The sequence below is a fragment of the Cervus canadensis genome, chromosome 22 (genome assembly GCF_019320065.1).
Source record: "Cervus canadensis isolate Bull #8, Minnesota chromosome 22, ASM1932006v1, whole genome shotgun sequence".
In the NCBI taxonomy this organism is placed as follows: Eukaryota; Metazoa; Chordata; class Mammalia; order Artiodactyla; family Cervidae; genus Cervus; species Cervus canadensis.
The window spans coordinates 27,557,562-27,563,561 of NC_057407.1; positions in this window are offsets into that span (position 1 = coordinate 27,557,562).

A 6,000-nucleotide genomic window follows, 5' to 3' on the forward strand; every position below is an offset into this window, starting at 1 on the left:
CTCTTATGCAATTCCATTTGGGTCACCACGGCTCTGCTACTGGCTGCAAACTGCCTGAAGATATTGTGAGTGTGAAATAAATGCCTTGCTCTCTCCTCAGATTTCCCTGACCTACAACTGCATTGCCTCAGAACGCGCACTTACATTTACAAGGTAATTGCTTCCTAGACTCAAAATACCCAGCCTGTTCTACTCTTACCAGACTCCAGAGTAGCATGAATTACAAAAGGATATTTACTATTTTGCTTTCATTGGTTTAATAAGCCATCTCGGAATTCTTAAACTGATTTGATTTCTGGCCTAATTTCAAAGGTAAATTAATTCTATAACTTCTGAAGGTATGAGGATGCTATCATACTTCTAATACTGCTACTACACTAACTTCAATGGCACTACCATTACTGCTGTGAGCATTACAGCTTCTACTACTATGGCTACTACTATTACTACTAATGCTGCTACAACTACTAGTACTATTGCTGCTACTACTACTATTAACATGACAGTCTACGGCTATTAACTGTAGAGCCGCACTGCTAGTGTATTTGAGCACTTACTACCCCTAAGCCTGTGTTAAGTGATATATGTATATGTCCATTTTTTCATAATCTTGGATAATCGGTACTTTTATTAACCTCCTTTGACAGGTATTAAAACTGAAATATAGGCATTTGAGTTAAGGACTGCCTCTAAATTTGGGGCTCTTAATCCGTGTCCTCTGTTAGCTTCCTATCAGTCCAGCAGAAATTGCATCTCACATACCCACAAGACTAGAGTCACATAGCACAGAAAACACCTGCTCTGAGACTTGAGCCTCCCCGTTTCCACCATACACTTTCCCACTTCCCTGCCTGCCTTTGGTCTCCGCCAAAGGCCAGTGATGGCGACTGACTGCCTTGCCAAAGCAAGCTCTGGGTAAATAACCTCTGTTTGTCCTCATTTAGGTGATCTTCATTTACTTCCATAATTTCAGTGCATTCTTCTCTGGCCATTGACTGTTGCATAAGAAATAATAGTCATATTTAGGAAGGCATGAAGATAAGAAACTCTAGATACTGATCCAGAAAGCTTCAATAGATAAATATCAGCCCCCACCTAGATAAGCAGAACAGCCCAAAATAATATCTTTAAAAGGGAATTCTCAGACTTCTGGTCACCAAGGAGGAGGGGAGGTTGGGAAGGGGTGGACTGACAGTTTGGTGTTAGCAGAGGCAAACTACTATTAGAATGGATAAACAAAAAGTCCCTACTGCATAGCACAGAGAATTATATGCAATATCCTGTGATAAACCTTAATGGAAAAGAATATGAAAAAGAGTGTGTGTGTGTGTGTAACTTAATCACTTTGCTATACAGTAGAAATTAATGCAACAATGTAAATGAACTATACTTCAATAAAATAAATTTTTTAAAAAAGAAAGCAACTGCACTGCTTCTTGGGGCAAATAAATGATGAGAACAGGCATACTGCAAGTAATGCAGTCATAGACAGCTGTGCTATCATCACCAAATACCTACTGAAAATGGTAAGATGCTGTAAGAAGGATTCTTGAATCAAACTGGGTGGAGAATACTGAGTTAAAGAAATTTAGAGATATTTCTTAATCAAAAAGCTATGAACATGCTAACGAGAATTGTGAATTTCTAAATTGAGAAAATCATCTTCTGTACTGATAACCACAAAAAGCTTTTTAACACAGAGCATTTGTTCTTTAGAACACATTTTGTGAAACGATGATCTAACCAAGTCAAAGGAAGAAAACAAGAAAACAATCTAATGAGTTTACACGGGATAAAGACTGGAAGGAAATACTCTAAACCATTACAACTCCAAGTAGAGGGATTACTAATGACTTTTACTTTATTTCATTTTAGTTTTGGATCCAATCTTGGTTTTTTTCCATCTTTTTTCTAGGTTCAAAAAACCAAATAAATGCCAGTTGCTTTTTACAACATAGAAAATAACTCAAATAATATTTAAGTCAATATCAGGATAACTGCCTTAATTTTCTTGAAAACTTGGGATACGAGCACCCTATTAAAACAGATAAAAATAAATGCAGGTCTGATCAAATTTGTAGAAGAAAATACTTTAACCCTTAGGTATTCAACATTTAGGTATTGTTTTCTATGACATTTGTAAACATAGTAGGCAAGTCTCAAGTCTTTCTTATTGGATACCTTATGTGTATGACATTTCCCTAATCCTTTGATGAAAAGCCACATTATCCAAGGAAGAGATATCAAAACACTTAAAAACTGAAAGCAAGCCTTGGATTTCTTGAGGGTTGTCTGCAACATATTTCATCATCAAGAAATTTATTCAATTGAGCTGTAAATTCAACTCACAGCTTGTTGAAAGCAAGAATGATTACACAACAATGTGAATGTACTTAATGCCACTGAACTATACACTTAAAAATAGTTCATCTTATAAATTTTATGTTATGTGTTATCACAATAATAAAAAGCAAGGGAAATGAAATGTATTTAGGTGGCATATTTTATTCTGAAAGATCCTCACAACTTCAGATATTTAAAAGTGTATTCACAGCATTGTTTATTACAGTGAACTAGAAACAACCTACATGCCCAACAATGGGGGAACTGATGAAATAAACCATACCCAATTCCAATCTCTAATACCTTTAAAATATCTTAAAAAAAATTGATGAAGCTTTATATTTATTATTATGGAATAGTATCTATAATTAAGTGAAAATGCCTGTTATTAAATGGCCTATTCAGTTAAAAATTTTAAAACAATTAAATACAGTCTATATATATTTATTTCATAAACTGTTTGAATCTTTATCATTATGACACAGTCATTGTTTTCTGCTTTAAGCATGCCCGAGTTACTTGAATATTCTGCAAATGCATATATGACTTTAACATCAGAAAAACCTTACAGCATGTTTTAGGTGTGTCAATATTTAGACACTGTCCTTGTAGGGATCATTTTACATGATTAAAATTTAGGCCATTGTATACATTATCACAGAAACTACCGTGGACCTCTGTTTCACCATATTTAAATGAAAACTTAAGAATTAAGAGCATTTTATGGAGAAAGCAATAAGTAAATGGGCCATGGAGTAAAATTTTGTTGGGGAGGGATAACCAGCAAAATCAGCATTTCAAACATTTGTTCCTTCCAGATTAAACTAATTTATACACTTTGATAGACTTTAAGATAATAAAAAAATGTTCATGGAAATAAAGTATAACTTCTATTTTAGAAATATAGTTTATTAATAGGTCAATGTGAAAAAAAATTAATTAAAAATCTCAGAAATAAGCAATACAATTATTGAAATAGACTATACAATGAGTGGATGAACTCCAGCTGTACGCAGTGCATTTTTAAACTGCAACATAGAACCGAGATGTTAAAAATGGGATGGGGGAGCCAAAAGAATGAAAAGGTAACCAAAGTATGGAGAACGTTTCTAAAGCTCCCACATTTGTTTAACAGGAATTCCAGAATAAAAGAGTGGAGAGAATTGTGAAGAAGCAATATTTGAAGATAAATTATGGTTAATTTTCCAAGTAATCAAACCAGTCAATCCTAAAGGAGATCAAACCCTGAATATTCATCGGAAGGACTGATGCTGAAGCGCCAATACTTTGGCCCCCTGATGCAAAGAACTGATTCACTGGAAAAGACCCTGATGCTGGGAAAGATTGAAGGCAACAGAAGGGGCTTGCAGAGGATGAGATAGATGGATAGCATCACCAACTCAATGGACATGAATCTGAGAAAACTCCCGGAGACAGTGAAGGACAGGGGAGCCTGGCATGCTGCAGTCCTTGGGGTCGCAAAGAGTCAGACACGACTGAGTGACTGAACAACAATTTTCCAGAACTGAAGAGAGACATAAGTCCTCAAAGTAAAAGTACTTTCTGAATGCTAAGCAAAATAAATTTTAAACCATTTCAGACCATCAGCAGTTTTAAAACAGCTGCACCTACTCTGCCATTCTCAGACAACTTGCTATAAAAATGCAGAACTTTGAAAGAAATTACCAGAGAGAAAAAAAATTACCTACAGAATAACAAAAATCAGAATGATAGTAGACATCTTATCTATAGTCATAGAAGCTCAAAGTCAATCAAGTATTATAAAAAGAGAAGTACCAACTTCAGGACAGTGACTCTCTGAACAGAGAAAGAAGAGCATAAAAGGAAAAGGTAGAAGTGTCCAACAGCATTTATTATATAAGATCCTATTCAGGTTTTCTGAATTACTTCACAAAATAAAAAGCCACTTTTAAAAAAAGTCAATAGTATTAAGTTCAACAACAAAAGAATGGATAATCAAATTGTGGTATTATATACAAGAAAAGACTACTCAATAAAAATGATGTCCATGGTAACATGGTTGAATTTCAAGAAATAAAATAAAAGAAGCTGGACACCAAAAAAATACATGCAGTAAGATTCCATTTGTGTGAAAATCAAGAACAGGCAAAGTGAAACCGTGGAGACAGAAATCAAAAGAGCAGTACTTATGAAGGGTGGGGATTGACTGGAAAGTTGGCACTAGGGAATCTTCTGGGGTGACAGCTAAATCTTGATTGGGGTGTGGGTTATATTTCACATTGTTGTTTAGTCACTAAGTTGTGTCTGACTCCTTTTTGACCCCATGAACTACAGCCTGCAGGGTTACTCTGCCCATGGGATTTCCCAAGCAAGAATACTGGAGTGGGCCACCATTTCCCTCTCCAGGAGATCTTCCTGACCCAGGGATCGAACCCATCCCTGGTGGGTTCTTTACCGCCATCCCTGGTGGATTCTTTACCACTGAGCCACCTAGGAAGCCCACGTGGGTTACATAGGTGGATAAATTTGTCACAACTCACCTGTTTGTATGGCTAGGATCTAGGAATTTCATTCAATGCACATTTTATCTCAATGCAGAAATAAAATTTTAAACCAAAGTTGAAATTTTAAAAATGTAGACCATTCAAAAGTGGAAAAAAGAACCTCAACACTGGTGACACCACACACTTGAGGATATAAGGCCAAGGGCACTTCAGTTGATTGAAATGCAAGGAGAAATCTAGATATCACAGCTCTGTTACTCAAGAAGCATTCAGGACATCAGAGAAAAGGCCAGGGCTTCAAGAAACCAGAGAAGTAAAACCTGAAACCATGTTCAGTGTCTTAAGAATTTTATCAAATCTTACTAAGCTACACACAAGTCTTGTCTCTGGTCTCTTTCCAAAGAAAGAGCTGGAAAATATGGTCACTGAAATAAAGTTAATGGCTTCTCTTTGTGTAAAATAAATATGTAAATGTTTATGTAAATCATGTAAATCATACTTGCTCATTATAGAAAAAAACAGAAGTTATAGATAAGCAGAAAGAAAAAATTGAAATTACCAGTTAGCATATATGTACTCTTAACATGTGGTTTGTTTTCTCCCAGGCTCTTTTTTTTTTTTCCTCCAAAATAATGTACCTTTCTAAAAATTGTTTTTAACCTTTTCAATTTTGTTAGTGAGATTCTGCACATCATACTTTGCAGAAACCTGTGGCTGTCTTTGTTAGGAAAGAGCAAACAAGTAGATAATGTAATTAATCCTATTTTCCCTGGACTCAGGATGTGATCTTAAAATGTCTTCCTTGGTTACTCTGTTTCTAAAGGTGAGTCTATTGCTGTCTAAGACAAAACCAATTTGTCTTTCAAATGTTATCATTTATGACTTGGAATGTGTTCTGTGATATTAAGGTAGTAATATTTCTTCACAAATGATTTCTTCCCACAAATACAAAAGCACCTTTATCTAGGCTTGTGCTTGAAACATGACTACAAATGGCTGTAAAACATGATTTTTAAAAATGAAAACACTAGAGTTTACCAAACTAAATGATTTAGGATCCCTTCTGTGGTCTTTTTGCTAGGATATACACTTAGCCAGGTATTTCTGCCATCCATCAAAACACCTTTGCAATGTCTGTGAGAGCTGCCTTTAGCCAATGCTGGGTTCTGTT